At 41.5% G+C, this 15912-nt stretch overlaps 1 protein-coding gene across 1 annotated transcript in view; it reads left to right on the forward strand.

Annotated features, from left to right (window-relative positions):
• Positions 1 to 9525: 9525 nt before the first annotated feature.
• The window catches only part of GDPD4 (glycerophosphodiester phosphodiesterase domain containing 4), a 120062-nt gene continuing 113675 nt past the window's right edge, over positions 9526 to 15912 (forward strand). The window contains exon 1 of the mRNA XM_069470484.1: positions 9526 to 9563. The gene's annotated coding sequence lies outside the window, so the exon portion shown is untranslated. The remainder of the gene's footprint in view (positions 9564 to 15912) is intronic.

Raw genomic sequence — 15912 nt, forward strand, 5'->3', positions numbered from 1 at the left:
GTTCCTGAGAATCTTCAGAGTAGATTCACTGTGAACCAGAGTCCTGAGGTGGAGCTGGGGGTTAGCAATCAGCTCTTCAAGGGTAGGATTCTGTGGTGGTTACTAATGACCTTGGAGGAAGGTATCTCCCAGGAGAGGTCCATTGAGATTAAAAGCTGGACCAGTACTGGATGAACTAAAAACCCTGACGTATGGAATGTGTTCCCTGATGACATGCCCCTTGGGTAAAGAATGGTATATGACGTTACCTGAACAGACAGAGCCAATGCAATGGGACCCTTCCCTGGTGTTCCTCCCCTGGCTGTGAGAAACAGCTTGAGATGTCACAGCGTTGCTAAGGTGTTTCTTGCTCCAGTTAAACAGGAGCAAAGATTACAAAGTCCTAACATAGTGGTCCATGTGGGATACAGATATATAAAGAAAGTTAGTACAGTAATCCCCCCCTTATCTGCTGTTTCACTTTCTGCAATTTCAGTTATTCACAGTACAGTATAGTAAGATATTCTGAGACAACATTCACATAACTTTTATTACAATATGTGGTTACAATTGCTTTTTTATTATTAATATCTTAACTCTGCCTAGTTTATAAATTAAACTTTATCATAAGTCTGTATATATAGGAAAAAAACATAGTATATATAGGGTTTGCTACTATCTGGTTTCAGACATCCACTGGGGGTCTTGGAATGTAGCCCCTGAAGATAAGGGAGGACTACTATGTAGAGTGTTGGCTCACATGATTATGGAATCTAAGTCCCACAATCTGCTGTCTGGAATCTGGAAACAGCAAAATTCAGTGGCACCGGGAGCATTGAGAGCAGGAGAAGATCAATGTCCCAACTCAAGCAGTTGGACAGAGAACAAATTCAACCTTCCTTCGCCTTTTTATTCTATTCAGGCCCTCCACAGAAATGAGGATGCCCACCCACATTGGGGGGTGGAGGCACCTGCTTTACTCAGTTCACCAAATCAAATGCTAATCTCAGACAGGTGCAGTGGCTCACACCTGTAATCCCAGCACTTTGGGAGGCCAAGGCAGGAGGATTGCTTGAGCCTAGATGTTCAAGACCAGCCTTGGCAACATAGTGAGACCCCATCTCTAGAAAAAAAAAAAAAAATTAGCAGGTGTAATGGCATGCGCCTGTAATCCTAGTTACTTGGGAGGCTGAGGGAGGAGGATCTCTTGAACCCAGGAGTTCAAGATTGCAGTGAGCTTTGTTCATGCCACTGCACTCCTGCCTGGGTGACAGAGTGAGACCCAATCTCTTAAAAAAAAAAAAAAAAAATGCTAGTCTCTTCTGGAAATACCCTCACAGACAAACCCAGAAATAATGTTTAACCAGCTATGTGGGCATTCCATGTCCCAGTTAAGTTGACACATGAAATAACTTTCACCCTTCTTAGCCCCACTCCAGGTGAAAGAGATAACCCTAGGGGGACTAAGTGAGCTGACAGCTCTTATAATGCCACTTGGTGATGGCTTTTAGATCAAGGAGTCAGAAGTGCCCAGTGTTGTTTCATTGGGGGAAAAAACACAAAGACACAGGAGTTCCTCCATGTAGTTGTTGAAAGGACAAGTCCCAACTGGATGGATTGCTATATGTGAGGTAGAGAAAATGCTAGATGATGGTATCCCATCTGGATACCCCACCCAGAAGACAAGAGTGATGAGAACCCAAAGATTTACCCCCTCACTTTGAGATTGCAATGGTAAATTGGCAAGTGTGGCGAGGACTGAGGAATCGTTAGTGATTGCCCCTTTGGAATCTTAGTCTGATTAGTTAGGCGTTAAGATAGAAGCACTGGCTGTGCTGTGGACTTTGCAACACAATTTAGGCTTTGTAGGGAATCACTGTTTACTACTGTCATATCTAGACATCCACTCAGACAGTGGAACATTCTGCATGCCCAGGCAGCTTAACAGCACATTTCTATGCCTTTTACTGCCTGCAGATTATAGGGGCAAGAGAACTTTGAAACTCTCTCCTCATACACAATTATTGCTTGTCTAATTCTTTGTCTTAAATACTTTTATCCTGTATGTTAGTTTTCTATTGCTATGTAAGAAATTACCACAAAATTTGTGGCTTAAAACAACACAAGCTATCTCAGTTTCTGTAGGTCAGAAGTCTGGGCACAGCACGTCTGGATTTTCTGCTCATAGCTGAAATCAAGGTGTTGGTTGGGGCTGTGGTTCGTGTGAGGCTTGGAGTTCTCCTCCAGGCTCACTGGTTGTTGACAGAATTCATTTCCTTACAGTTGAAGGACTGAGGTCTTCATTTTCCTGCTATCTATCAGCTGGAACCACTCTTACCTGACAGTTTCTTGCCACATGGCCCCACAGGCAATTCACAGAATGCGTGTTTGCTTTCTTCCAGGTCAGCCAAAACACATCTTTCTGACTTCCGCTTTTGCAACTAGCCAGAGAAAATGACTTTTAAAGAGCTTGTGTGATTAAATCAGGTTTGCCTAGATAATCTCCCTATTTCAAGGTCAACTGACTTGGGAACTTAATTACATCTACAAAATTCCTTTGCTGCAGTACCTAGATTACCATTTGGTTCAATAACTGGGCGAAAGTATGTGTACACCAAAGGCTGGGAATGTTGGGGGCCAGCTTAGAATTCTGCCCAGCACACCCTGCAAGTCTCTATCTGGACCTAGGAGTTAGGGGATGGGAAAATAACTGGAGTAGCACAACTGCACCTCGGGAAACTGAATGTAGATGTTCTTTTCCACACCTGTGCACTTTTTTTTCCTTTCCTGATTCTATTTGACAGTTGGGAAGTCTGCACAATGCCCTGTGCTGAGAATGGGCAAACACCAACCTGAAGGCACTGCTATTTCACGACTATCTAGTGGTCTCCATCTAACAGAGGTCATACATACGTTTATCCTACATTTGATGTTATTGTATACCTTGCCACATGGGCACTGTGCTAGCTGTCCTCACCCTTGGGTGCAAGTAAATGTAGTCCAACTATTATGGGGCCATGGGGGAAGAAGATTGGTGGTGATAGGGTTACTACTGGCTTCCTGTTAAGGTGATTGTACTAGGACAGACATAATAGATATTTCCAGAAGCCCCTCACCAGAAATAAGAGAACACCTGAAACCACAGGAGGCAAGTGGAGGGAGTACATACTATCTTATACTTGAATCCCTCTAGGAGGATTGTCACCGAGGCCATCCCAAATTCTTCCAGGCAACTCTTACAGGCAATGGCTCCTTTGTTAATCTGGCACAATACTGGATCAGCCATCAGTTACTAGATGCAGCAAGGGAAAATTGGTAGCATTCCAGTGTTTCCTAACATTTCACTAATCCCAGCTTCCTACCCTACTTCTTTGAATTACCCTACCCACCACCTGCCTATGGAACTGTCAACCATAGACTCTTTGGTCTAGCTCTTCCTCTTCCTCCTGGGATGACACAGGAATCCTGGCCATTGGAAAAGGCTTGGGAGCAATCCAGTAGACATTGGTTAGCCTTTATTCAAGCCCTATAACTCTGACTGTTGGTTTTAACTCCACATAGTGGGTATGTGCACACACACACAACTCTGGACTGGACAATATGCCCCTCCTAGGCTATTTTCCTGTGTGGTCAAATGGCCTTCACCAGTGTGCCTCCAGGGACTAAGACCTACAACCTTGAGGTGATCACTCAACTGCTTCATGTTTTCTGGTATTCTCAGGCCCCCACAGCCATCACTTGGCCTAGATATGAAGGAGAAAGCTTCCCAGTTGACAGTGGAGAGGAAAGGAGTGGGAGACACTACATAGTCTTATTCCTGGTAGGGGTGATTGAAACTAAAGATGTTAATAGGAAATCTGCCAGTCATGCTAGGCTAAACAGCCAATGGAACCAGTCTAGCCATCCAGTGGATTGGCCTGGACTCCTTAACCAGGGTGGTTTCATTTTATTATTGTTGTTATTAATGTTGTTATTTTAATCAGAGTGGGTTGATCTTCATAGAGTTGATCTTCATAATCTTACAAAGAGCTGTCTGTGCCCTAATCAATACATCCTATTGTTTATGGATCATGATTACTAGAATGTAAAATAATCAGATTCTACATATAGGAAAAGGCAGTATGATTATCTAATGTACCCCAATCAGAACTATGGTATCTTTTCTCTTGTCTGAGTCTGGGCTCCCTCAGCGCTTGGTTTAGGGAAGGGCTTTTCATGGCTTTCCCTATTCCAGTGATTTTCAAAGTGTGGGTCCAGGACCAGAAACATTAGCATCACCTGGGAACTCTTTAAAAATGCAAATTCTCAGGGCCCTCCATGGATCTGCAATCTGTGTTTTAATAAGTCTTCCAGGCGATTCTGATATAGCTCAATTTTGAGAACCTGTGCCATAGTCACTGTATTAACCATTCTCCATGGTTGCGTATAAGGTTGACATGATATATAGTACTGATGGGATGGAGTATGATACATAGAGGCCACATAAAGATTGGAGATGGGCAACTGCAGTGGTTGAGAAATAAGGGTTAACTTATCCAAGATTCCCCACAGGTTGGCCTCTCAGGAAGAGAGTTGGCCTTTGAGGTCCATGGAAACTGGCTACAGCCAAATACTTAAGGCAATCAATTTTACTATTAATAGAATGCTGATCAGGCCACTTGTCTGCCATAACCAGACATGGACTTTGGCCCCTGATTTCATCAGGAGAGAGCCTGTGAACTCCTAACTGATGAGTGATGAAGTGGTGGAACAGGGCTAGAAGCCACGGTTCTGCCACACCATGCATCTATCGGATCCCAGCCCTTGTCAGGCCAGTCATTTTTTGGTTTTCAGGCCTCTTGTTCAACAAGGTGAGGAAATAACCTTCCTCATTGGCAGTTGGGCTCGGTGGATTAGGAGGCACTGCATAGTCATATTCATGCAAGGACCAGGGTCTCTTTCATTCCTGCATGCTGACTCCAAATGGATGGGCAGCAGAGGACCTCTACCCCTACTAGTGATCCTGTATTTGTTGGTTTCCTCCAATAAATGCTGAAAGAAAGAAAATATAATTTCATTTTTTAACCCTCATAAATTCTTAGTTCAGACACTCTCTTGAAAATAAAAGTCAGATTTACAAGAGAAAAACCAGCATAAGATTATTGACACGTGTTGTACCCATCAAGAAGCTCTAGTTCAAAAGTCTCTCTCTCAAGGCACTGGCTTAGGGACCTCGCTTAAATAGTATTCAATCCTATGATGACAAGACAAAGGAGAGAGCAGTTCCAGTCTTTTAAAAAGGCAGGGACAATGTGGGAAGGTAGTAAAAATCTGTTCCCAGATTGGTGCCTGCTGGTGCCCTCTCTGGGCTGATGAACAAGTGCTGTTTCCAGGAGGGCAAGATTTATGTCCTGCCACCAGGCAAGTAGAGGATGAGGCAGAGTGTTCCCCTGGCTTTTTAGTGTTTTCAACAATCCTCAACATTTTAGGGAGAAATAATTTGCTTTCCTTCAATGTTATACTAGAAGGCCTGGTATGTGTACTGTCTGGTCATTTGGCTTTGTTTGCTCCATGTTATTCAATTGTATGAATATGCTGACATTATTCATTCTTCCGTTGATAAATATTTGGGTTATTTCTTGTTTAGGGCTGTGGCAAGCAATGCTGCTATGAACAATGTTGTTTATCTATCTCAAGGTACCATGAGCACAAATTTGTATCTAGGTGATACCCTAGGTATGGAATTACTGGATCATAGGGCATACATATCTTTAGCTTTTAAAGATAATGCCTAATGGTTTCCCAAAGGAGTTGTTCCAGGCTACACCTGCTATTAGTGTGGGAGTGATTGTTCAACATCCTTGCTAACACCTGATACTGTTTAACTATTTCATTGTAACCAATCTAGTGTGTATTGTAGTATTTCATTGTGCTTTTACTCCTTTGTGAAGTGCCTTTTCAAACTTTTTATTCATAGTTGCCATTGTTTTATCATCTTTTTTGTATTTTTGGATATATTTATATATATTTTGGATAATTATCTATTTTCAATTATGTCTTGTAAAAATCTATTCTGTTGCTTTTTTTTAAATTAAACATTTTATTTTGAGATAATTTGTAGATTCAAATGCAGTTGTAAGAAATAATACAGGAAGATCCCACCAGTGGTAGTTTCTCCAGTGGTAACACCTTTACAGGTTCCTCCAATGGTAGCAATTGCAAAACTCTAGTACTGTAGTATAACCGAGCATTGACATCACTACAGTCAAGATGCAGAAAATTTCCATCACCTCAGGAATCCCTGATCTTGCCCTTTCATAGCCACACCCATTTCTCTCCTTCCCCTACCCCCTCCTTATCCTATTTCCTTCCTTATGCTTCACTATTTCTGAGTGGTTTTTTTTTTTTTTTTTTTGAGACTGGGTCTTACTCTATCTCCCGGGCTAGGGTGCAGAGGCATCATCATAGCTCACTGCAACCTCAAACTCTTCGGCTCAAGCGATCCTCCTATCTCACTCAGTCTCCCAAGCAGCTGAGATTACAGGCATGCACCACCACGCCCAGCTAATTTTTTCTATTTTTGTTTGTTTGTTTAAGTAGAGACAGATCTCGTTCTTGCTCAGGCTGGTCTCTGACTCCTGGCTTTAAGCAATCCTCCCGCCTCGGCCTCCCAGAGTGCTAGGATTACAAGTGTGAGCCACCACACCTGGCAACTTTTTAAAAATGTTTAATTATTATGGGTACATAATAGTATACATTGTCTTGCTTTTTGATGGACTTTTAAAACTAGGAGTAATAAGATCAGGCCTGTATTTGCTCAAACCTGGGACTAATCACTAGGGCTTGTTTCGTTCTCCGATGATGAGAAATGAAGGAAAGTGTCTCAAGAAGCAGTCAGAATGGAGTTTCAAAAATTTTCATATCACAAAAGATTGCTTAATCCCTTGATTGCTCCTAATATAATATTAGTAGTTGCCAACAGTTTAGTACTATTATGTCAAGGGTTAAGCCAGGGTCCAGAATGGAAATTAGGAGGGTGAGGGTAAACATCTCAAGGCTCAGTCTACTTTTCTTCCTCTGCAATATCAACTGCCCCATCATCCAAGTTACCAATCTCTCTTCAGGTTAGCGTCATATCCTCCTAACTGGTTACTGGGAGGCACACTCCAGGGAATTCAGCTGGGTCAGAAAAGATACCACCTAAGTGCTTAAATCAGTTTAAGGGTTGATGGGTCTGTAGCTGCTAGCTATTTATTTAACCAACCAATTGATTGACATGTGCCAAGCATTGTAGTAGGCGTTGGGAATAAAGAGATGAATTATTAAATAGATATGGTCTTTTCTGCAGGTAGATTATAATTAGAGGGGGGAAGCAGAAATTAAAACCTCAGCAAAACAGGGTGTAAGGGAAAATTCATTTGTATAGACAATAGGTTTCTTAGGCCAAACTAAGATAACTGCCAGAGTGTTTTTCCCGACCCAGCCCTTAGAAAGCTGGCCTTCCGGTAAGACATGAGTCAGCACACTTATGTAACCAAGGTCTTATCTCCTATGTGAACCCATATGATCATGCTTTTGCTTGACATGTTGCTACTATTATTCTGAGCCATATGTAAGCGTTCGCCATATTCTCACTGCACGTGGCATCTTCCCTGCTCCCCCCCCCCACAATAAAGAGTACGTCTCATCTCCCTGCTGCCTCTCACCTCTTCTTTCAATTCCCAAGGAACCTGCTCCAGTGCACTCACTAGCAACAGAGCCCCCTCCCCACACAGGGTAATTAGATTCAATCAGTGTGGCTAACATAGTAGTAAGAAGTTTATTTGGAGGGAGAGATAGGACACACAGGAAGAGGTACCTACAAAGCCTGGTGGTAAGGAATGGGGTGAGGATGATCAAAGAAGGCTTCCTGAGTTGTTTCACACTAAGAAAAGGAGTTAGCCAGGTAAAAGTTGGGAGTGGGAAGTTGGTAAGCCTCGTAATAGGAACAGCATGAATAAAGATACATAATGATGTAGGGAAGCAGTACAAGAGGTTTGGTTTGCTGGAATTTCAATATAAGTGGAGGTGGAAGAGAGTAGGGGAAGATGAGACTGGAGAGAAAGGCAGGATCCAATTTAAGGAGCGTTAACTTTAGGAATGAATTTTAAGCATGGTCAGATTTGCATTTTTAAAAGATCACCAGTTGCTCTTTGAATGATAGATTTGGGGAGAGGGAAATTGGAAGTAGTGAGATTCTTTGGGAGTCTGCTGCAGTAACTTAGCAGTATTAAGCTGGTTGGTACCCACTGAAATGCAACAAGGGAATGAGTAGGAGAAAAGGGTAGGAAGTATAATAGGTAGAATTTGGTTATTCTGTGTGTGGGGGGGCTGTTTGCAAACGAATGGGAGTAGTCAAGAAGGAGACAGTGTTTCAGATCTTGTCACTTACTGATTTAGAGCCATAGGAGATGGAGCAGATATGAAGGGGAGATAATGAATTTAAGTTAGAGTTTACTGAATTTGAGGTGTCTACAGCAGGTGAAGACCATTAGCCTGCAGTTGGATATAAGGGTCTAGAGCTCAGGAATGAGGGCAGAGTCAGAGAAATAGGTGGATGACTCAAAGATTAAACAAAGAAAAGGGAAAACAGGCCCATCACCCTTCAAATGTTTGAAAAAAAAGAAAAGGCAAAAAAAGAAAAAATTAAAAAATGAGGTAACACCTCTCAGCTACTGTGGAGGCTGAGGTAAGAGGATCAGTTGAGACCAGGAGTTTAAGGTTACAGTGAGCTACAATGGTGCCTTGAGTAGCCACTGCTCCCCAGCCTGAGCAACATAGCAAGACCCCTATCTCTTAAAAAAAAAAAAAAAAAAGGCAATTTGTGACTAATTGGGCTACAAAAAATAGTTAATTCCTGAAATAAATTATTAACAAGCACTAAGCTTACACTTAAGTTATGTTATAAGAACCAAAACAAACTAAAACAAATAGTATACCTTAAAAGACATTAAAAAGTGGTGCTCTAGGCCGGGAGCAGTGGCTAACGCCTATCATTCTAGCACTTTGGGAAGTTGAGGCAGAAGGATCGCTTAAGACCAGGAGTCTGAGACCAGCCCCAGTAAGAGCGAGATCCCGTCTCTACAAAAAATATTATGGAAAAATTAGCTGGATGTGGTGGCGTGCACCTGTAGTCCCAGCCACTCGGGAGGCTGAGGCAGTAGGATTGCTTGAGCCCAGGAGTTTGAGGTTGCTGTGAGCTAGGCTGACGCCACGGCACTCTAGCGCGGGGGCGACAGAGCAATACTCTGTCTCCAAAAAAAGAGGTGCTCTGGGCTAAGTTGGGGTCCAGTCCTTCTCTGGCAGGGAGCATCCTTGGCCCCGCCCCGCTGTGCCCGGTCCCGCCCACCGGCCCCGCCTCCCTCGGGCCCTGCTCCAGCCAGGCCTCCATCTTGAGAGACGCTGCCGTTGTCAAACCTGAAGTCCGGGTTTGGGTTTGGGGACTTCAGTCTAGCTCCGTGCTTCCTCCTGAAGCATCGCTAGAAACAAGAAGTTACATTAGTATTACCAGTCGGCTGCCAAACCTGAGGCGCTTTGACGCAGTCCGCTCGCGGCATCGTCGTCGGGTGAGCTCGGTTGTTTCCCTCCCTCGAGGCTCACGGCCCTGTGCCGCCTGTTGGTGACCATCTCACGGCAGCTGCTTCGTGTGTTTCATCCCGTTTTCTAGTTGTTTATGACGAAGGGGATAGTTTACTTCTGCTTTCTCAATCCTGGCCAGCACCCCCCGGGTTTTGACTTAGCGGGCGAATGGCGATGGTGTCCTTTACTGAGATGGGACAGATTTCAGGAGGGAGAGGTTTGGGAGGGAAAATCAAGGGTTCAGTTTTGAACATATTAATTTTGAGGTTCCTTTGAGAAATCCAGTTACTGGAGATTTCGGTAAGCTGTTGGGTATTTGGAGTGTAGAAATCAGAGAAGAGTTCGGGAACGGAAACATAATGTTTATTGATCTCCCCCTAAATATTACTGAATTTTCCTGTGAACTTGGATAACGTGGCTGGTGCATAGACACGAAGTTAAGGATCTGTAGATATGTGGGAAAAGGTGGTGGTAACTATTCTGGCCTAAAAACTGCCTTTTTAGTTCAGTAGCCACGCAGTTTACCATCTTCCCAGTCGTAGAGATTTTGTTCACAACATCTGCCTTTGGACACCCCAGTATGTGCAGTTAGTCCCACCAGGTTCTGTATGTGTGTGTGTGTAAAAGTAGTTCCATCACTAGGCAATTGAAAAACTTTTTTTCTAATTTCCACTGTGATTATTTTCCTTTGGCCCATGGGTTTTTACAAATGTGTTGTTCACTTCCCAAATGTGGAATTTTCTGGTTATCTTTTTCCTATTGATTTCTGGCTAAATTGCACTGTAGTCAGAAAATATATCCTTAAGATGTCATTCTTTAAAGTTTATTAAAACTAGTTGTGTGACTCAATATATAATCACTTTTGATAAATGTTCCATGTCCATTTGAAAAGAATGCGCATTCTGCATTTACTGAGTACAGTGTTCTATAAATGGTAAGACTAATTTGTTAAGTTGTTACAATCTTCTATGTCCTTACAAACTTTTTTTCTGCTTATTCTGTACTTTTTTGAGAGAAGTGTGCTAAATCTCCCACCATGATTGTGCATTTTTCTATTTCTCCTTCAGAGGCTATGTGGTTGGGTACCTACAAACTGAAGACGTTTTTAAAAATCATTTTTCATCATTGTGAAATGTCCCTCTTTGTCTCCAGTAATGCTTTTTTTGCCTCAAGTTTTACTTTGCTGGTCATGTAGAGAGGTAGATTGTATCTTCTGGCCCCAATTCTTCACCCTTCCTTTAGTTACACTCTGTGTTCACACACTTTGCCATGTAATTTTACTCTGCCCTACTACCACGAGGTGACCTGCCCTGGTTTTTGTCTTTGGGCTCAGCCATGTGAACAAACATCCCCCAAAGGAGAGACTTGAGATGGGCTTGCATTTGGGACTTTATTCTCTTGGACGATTTCCATCACCACGCAAACATGCTCAGGCTTATCTGATTGAGTACCATGGAGCAGAGCCAAGTCATCCCAGTCATTGTAGCTGAGGCCAGCCTAGATCAGCAGAACAGAGCTAATTAGCGCAGATGTATGAGCAATAAACTCTTACTGCTATGTGTGACTAAGGTTTTGTCTTTGGTTGGTGCATGGCATTATGCTGGCAATAAAACACTGATACATATACAAGGTATGTCTTTTCCATTTCTTTTAATCTCAAAAAAACCAAATTCTTAGAAGGAGCTTATAGTTGAGTTTTGTTATTTTAATATAGTTAGACAAATTTTTAAAAATTTGAGCATTTAGTCCATTTAAAGTAATACATATTTAGTTTTAGATCTAGCACTTACTATTTGCTTTCTATTCTCCTGCTCTATGTTCTCTTTTTACATTTATCTTGCTTTCTTTTGGATTGATCATTTTTAAAATTCAACTTCCCCCCTTTTTGAAAAAGCTTAATTGAGGCGTAATTGGATATAATAAACTGCACATATTTTAAATGTATAATTTATTTAAGATTACTGTGGAATAGAAGTTAAATTTGGAAGGACAAGACTGGATGCAGAGAGATCATTTAGGAGGCTGTTGAAATACTTAGCTTGAGGACGTGAGCTGGGGCATTGGCCAGGGAGTGAAATTATGAGAACTAGATCATCTCCACGTGCTCTACTGGCTCTGCACATCTGTTATTTTAGGCTTCAAAAGGAGGAACAAGGTAGCCTAGAAGTGACTGTGGTAGGCTGAATTGTGGATGTTCCCAATGATGTCCAAATTCTAATCCTCAGAACCTGTGAATCCCAGAGTCTCACCCTAACATGATAAAAAAACACTTTGCAAGTGTGATTAAGTTAAGGATCTTGAGATGGGGAGATTGTTTGGATTATCCAGGTGGGCCCAATGTATTAACAAGGATTCTTAATAGAGACAGGCAAGAGGTTTGGAGTCAGAAGGAGATGTGGTGATGGAAGCAGAAGTCAAAGAGAGGGAGATTTGAAGATGGAGGAAAGGACCATAGACCAAGGAATGCAGGCAGCTTTTAAGAAGCTGGGAAAAGCAAGGTTATAGATTCTCCCTTAGAGCTTCCAGAAGGAACACGGTCCTGGTAACACCTTGACTTCTGCCCAGTGAAACTCATTTTGGAATTCTGATCTCCAAAAGTGTAAGTAATAAATTTGTACTCTTTTAAGCTCTAAATTTGCAGTAATTTGTTACCTCAGCAATAGGAAACTAATAGTGTGGCCTTCACAATGGGAGAATATATTCATTTGTTTGACAAACATTTATTGAGTGCCTACTCTGTACCAGTTATAGGTGCTTGGGATACATCAGGGAACAAAAAAGACCTCTTTCCCATGGAACATACGTTCTAGGAGGTGAAGACAGACAATAAATAGTAAACACACTAAATTATATAATATTTTATTTTCTGTAGAAAAAAATGTAGTGTACCATAGGAGAGGAGGAGGGAGCAGGTTGCAGTATTAAATAAGGGGCTTAGGGCAGACCTTACTGAGAAGGTGACATTTGAGTGAGCACTTGAAGGAGGTGAGGTAGCTACTTCTTTTGAGGGTGGGATAGTCCCTTGGGGTTGCTTCTTTCCTTGGGCAAATTAATTGGAACAGAGTACTTAATTCTTATATTGGGAATACTAGTGGTATCCCATGGGGCTGGTGGGAAGCTGAGGAATGGTTGGTGTTGCTTAGCCCCTGCCTGATAAAGAGGGTATAACAGACTAGCATAATGATGTCCAGGATGTGGACTTAAGATATTTTGAGTGAGAAAGATTACTTGGTTTTGATTTTTTTTTTTTATTACTTTGTTTTGATATAAGGTCTGTGAAACATGCCTGGACCTGAACTTCTTTCTCACTATATTCTTCTTTAAAGAACTTCAGGAAACATCCGATATCACAGAGAAGTTTCTCTAAAGAGTCTTCCATAATGAATGGCACCTGCATCTGTTTAGCCTCTCAGACTGAGTGATGGCTGAGCAGAAAGCCAGAGTTCAGGGGCAATGAGGAGGCTCTTCCCTTTTCCTTCCTAGCTTGTAACCAGCCTGAAATTACCCCTGTCCTTAGAGTTAGTCCTTTGGGATAGGTCTGAGTCTTGAAAAGATTCTGTTGCCCTGACATCTGGGAATTCCTCTATCAGTGGAATTTATGTTCTATTGCAATTGCTTGTTCACTTGTCTGTCTTTCCAGATAGATGTAAACTTCTTGTTTGTAGGGACCATGTCTGTCTTGTTCATTGTTTTACCTTCAGCATCTAGTCTAGGGTCTGGCACATAGTAAATGCTGAGTAAATGTCGATTGAATAAATGAATAAATACATCTGGGGAAACTGTTGACATTGTCATACACTGACAGAAGATATGGATTACTTTTACATGCTCTAGTAGCAGGGAGCAAGCACTGAAGAGGTAGGACCCAGTACAGGTAAGTTTTTATGAAGATGAGGAAGGAGGGAGATTTGGGGTTTTAGGTGATTCAGGGAAGGGAAAGTTAATAAACAAAAGTGTGGGAGATCATATAAAATGCTGCCACCTGTGTTACTTTCACAGGTGGGTCCAGATGGCAGGTGCCTTGCTAAGAGGCGGGGGACGGGGGCGAGGGGGAGGCTGAAGAGGCATTTTGGCCGGGTGATAGCTGTATGAGGATCATAAGGGTAGTTATTATGGTATAGGGAACAATATAAGCTATGGAGTTAGCACACCTGAGTTCACAATTGGGCTCTGTTGTCACCTCTTTGACCTCATGTCTTTTGGAGCACCCATTTATACCACTTTTTCCATAGGGAAAATTATACCTACCTGATACAGTTATGTGGATTAAGTGAGATACTGTGTTTACAAACACGTTGCACAGTCTATTCTATAGTATGTACTCAGAAAATGTTATTTTTATATTTTACTATTCTTTTATCATTTTTTTCTTTCCTCATATTCCTACCTTCTAAGTTTTCCACTGCTGTTTTCTTTTCTTCCTTTTTTTCCTTCTCTCCTTTTCTTCACTTTTATTCTCTGCTTTTCTTCTTAGTCTTCTCTCTCCTGTCTATTTTTCCTTTTCTCTTGGCAGGACTGGCAGAGGGCTATATACTTCTGCTTTGGTTTTTTTTCTTTCTTCTCTCTTACTTCCTCTCTTTTCTCCCCCTCTTCGTTCACCTCCTTTATTTCTCTCTCCTTCTTCTACTTTGTTCTTCTCCTTTTTTCTCTCTTTATTTTCTTGTCTATCTAGCTAGGGACAGAATACTTAAGTAGCAAGGCTCTTAGTTGTTCCTTGAATCCTATCCCTGTTTTCCATGGCCCTTACTCTTTCTAGGCACCTACCCTTACTCAGCCTGGCCAGTCTTCTAGGTTGCATATACCCCTCCACAACTATGCTAGGTCTTCAGTGATGCTGGAGGCTCCCCTTCCCCCTCCCCTCCCATCCCTTTCCTTTTTCCTTCCTTCCTCCTTGATTGCAGATTTTTTAATGTTAAGCAAAAATAGATACAGGTAATAAAGGAATTTTTATTATATTTTTAAAAGTTGTGGTAAAATCCTATAACATAAAATTCACCATTCGGACCATTTCAGTGGCATTTAGTACATTAGCAAGTTTGTGCAACTATCAACACTGTCTAGGTCCAGAACATTTTCATCACTGCAAAAGGAAACCCCATACTCATTAAGCAATTGCTCCCCATTCCTCCCTCCCCTTAGCAACTAGCAACCACCGATCTGCTTTTTGTTTCTGTAGATTTACTTACTTCATATAAATTGAATCATACAATGTGTGGCCTTTTGTGTCTGGCTACTTTCACATAGCATAATGTTTTTAAGGTTCATCAGTGCTGCAGCAGGTATCAGCACTCATTCCTTTCACTGGCTGAGTATTCTATTGTGTGGATATATCACTTATCCATTCATCACTTGATGGGCATTTGGATTGTTTCTCCCTTTTGGTTATAGTGAATAGTGTTGCTGTGAAAATGAATTTACAAGTTTTTGTTTGAGTACTAGTTTTTGGTTGAGTATATACCTAGAAGTAGAATTGCTGGATCATATGGTAATTCTATGTTTTTACTTTTTGAGGAACTACCAAACTTTCCCACGGTGGCTGCACCATTTTAATTCCTACCAGTAGTATAGGAGGGTTCCAGTTTCTTCACATCTTCATCAATACTTATTATTTTCCTTTTTAAAAAAAAAAAAATTGTGGCCATCCTAAATGGATGTGAAGTGGTGTCTTGTGGTTTTAATTTGTGTTTCCCTAATGACTAATGATGTTGAACATATGCTTTTTGGCTATTTGTATATCTTCACTGGAAAAATGTCTATTGAACTTTTCCCATTTTTTAATAAAGTGTTTGTCTTTTTGTTATTATAAGAGTTTTTTCATATGTTCTGGGTACTACACCCTTACCAAATACAACAAATGTTTTCTCTCATACTATGGGTTGTCTTTTCACTTTTTGGAATAGTGTCCTTTGAAGCACAAAAATTTTGAGTTTTGATGAAGTTCAGTTTATTTTTTTTGTTGTTGTTTTTACTTTTGGTGTCATATCTAAGAAACCATTACCAAATCCAGGGTCATGAAGATTTACTCAACCTTCTTGGTTGAAAATATTTTTAATAAGAGCTTTATAATTTCAGCTCTTCCATTTATGTCTGTGATCCACTTTGAGTTAATTTTTGTGTATTGTGTGAGTTAGGGTCCAACTTTACTCTGTCTTTTTTTTTTTTTTTTTTTTTTTTTGAGAGTGAGTCTCACTCAGTTGCCTGTGCTAGAGTATCATGGCGTCAGCCTAGCTCACAGCAACCTCAAACTCCTGGGCTCAAGCAATCCTCCTGCCTCAGCCTCCTGAGCAACTGGGACTACAGGCATGCGCCACCATGCCCAGCTGATTTTTTCCATAT

This window comes from Eulemur rufifrons, chromosome 6 (assembly GCF_041146395.1).
Source record: "Eulemur rufifrons isolate Redbay chromosome 6, OSU_ERuf_1, whole genome shotgun sequence".
NCBI lineage: Eukaryota > Metazoa > Chordata > Mammalia > Primates > Lemuridae > Eulemur > Eulemur rufifrons.